Source organism: Oryzias melastigma, linkage group LG2, assembly GCF_002922805.2.
Source record: "Oryzias melastigma strain HK-1 linkage group LG2, ASM292280v2, whole genome shotgun sequence".
NCBI classification, from domain to species: Eukaryota; Metazoa; Chordata; class Actinopteri; order Beloniformes; family Adrianichthyidae; genus Oryzias; species Oryzias melastigma.
The window spans coordinates 18446661-18448796 of record NC_050513.1 but is presented as its reverse complement, the minus strand read 5'-3'; positions in this window follow the sequence as shown (position 1 = coordinate 18448796).

Sequence of the window (2136 nt, the reverse complement as noted above, 5' to 3'; positions counted from 1 at the left end):
CCGAGGCACCACCCGCCAACAGGCCTGCATTATTAAAACCGGACACCACTGCGAATCAAAGGCCTGGAATTTGTAGGAAAACCTGGCCCGAGGCGGTACGAGCGATCCGGGATGAGACAGAGGCGAGCCTCCCGCCGGTCGGGGGATGGGCGGCAACACAACAGGTCGGAGGTACTTTAGGAAGTTGCCCCCGAAGCGTTAAGTTAAGCTACGTACCTTTGACATGAATAGACATGGACTAAACAAGGGTTTCAATGAAGTGAAGTCAATTTAGTCAGTTTATGACTAGATATCGCCAGATTTTGGCATTTTGGGACCGGCAGTGATTGGTCCGAAAATCTGTCAGTTAAACGGTGGTGGGCCGGTGGGCACTACACACTCTTATTGAGGCGTCCTATTGGCTAGTTTATAAACGATATGGAAAGTATATTATAAAAAAAGTAAGTTTGGCAAGAATATGTTAAAAAGAGACACCAGAGCAGTTTATTTTTCAATAGAAGTCTGTGGGAATCTGGCTTTCTGGGACCAGCGGGTACTTCCTGTTTGGAACACAAGAGTCCAGTTCCCTCAAAGTAATGTCTATGCTACGTACAAACTGGTTATTTGACACATGTTCTGCTTACTAGCACAATGGATTACCATCGTGTCAGGAGAAGGAGCCTTGGTTTAGATGTTAGGCTCTTCTCCGTGTCCTGGTTTACCAGATAAGCCAAATCCATGTGTCCTTAACACATTTGAGTCCATGATTGGTCAAACTTTGTGTTCAATAGCCGTGCGTTTTGTATGTAGACCCTCCCAAAAAAAAACTAGCGTATGAGAGTTTTAAATGCAGAAGAATGAAACACACAATTAGCCTTGTTCCCACTGAGCTGTCCGATAAAGAGGGGTACACAGAGTGATTTACTTTCTTGGCGTATGTGTGGTATAGACAGCTAGCGCAATATTGCCTCATTGTAGCACAAGGAAGAGAAAAACAGCAACAGATGTCATCCAGCAGCTTGTCTTCTTCCTGCTTTACTTGTTTTACATCGTGTATAACAGAAATTTAATGTTCTTTGATAGAAGAATTGGTAGCTAGAAAGAATACCGTCATAAAGAGGAAAACCGAAACGCCAGCTTAGCACTATATTGACACGAAAACGGAAACGGTAGCTTGGCGCTATATTGACGTGAAAACGGAAATGCTAGCTTAGCACTATATTGATGCAAAAACGGAAATGCTAGCTTAGCGCTATATTGACGTAAAACTGAAAACGCTAGCTTAGCACTATATTGACGCAAAAATTAAAACGCTAGCTTAGCGCTATATTGACGCAAAAATGAAAACGCTTGCTCAGGGCTATATTGACGCAAGACGGAAACGCTAGCTTAGGGCTATATTGACGTAAAACTGAAAACGCTAGCTTAGCACTATATTGACGCAAAAATTAAAACGCTAGCTTAGCGCTATATTGACGCAAAAATGAAAACGCTAGCTTAGGGCTATATTGACGTAAAACTGAAAACGCTAGCTTAGCACTATATTGACCCAAAAATAAAACGGTTGCTCAGGGCTATATTGACGCAAAAATTAAAACGCTAGCTTAGGGCTATATTGACGCAAAAATGGAAACGCTAGCTTAGGGCTATATTGACGCAAAAACTGAAATGCTAGCTTAGGGCTATATTGAAGCAAAACTGAAAACGCTAGCTTAGCACTATATTGACGCAAAAATTAAAACGCTAGCTTAGAGCTATGTTGATGCAAAAATTACAACGCTAGCTTAGGGCTATATTGACGCAAAAATGGAAACGCTAGCTTAGGGCTATATTGAAGCAAAAACGGAAACACTAGCTTAGGGCTATATTGACGCTTTCCAATGTAGTCATCATTTTCTGTCAATCAGCAGGTGGCAACAATTGTCCCATTCCACTTTTCGATGGACTTACAACCAATGGGCCCCTTGAGAGGTACAGTCCCGCACTGTTTAATGGATCCATTTCCTCAAAATTTTGTACCAGACTGGATGGCTCAGTAGAAACATTTGAAGTGGCCACTTGAATGTATGTGTGAACATAGCTTTTCAATATGAATATGAGCAACAAGTACATTTATGAATTTCCTTGGCAACTGTTTTTTTTTTTTGTTAACCACAC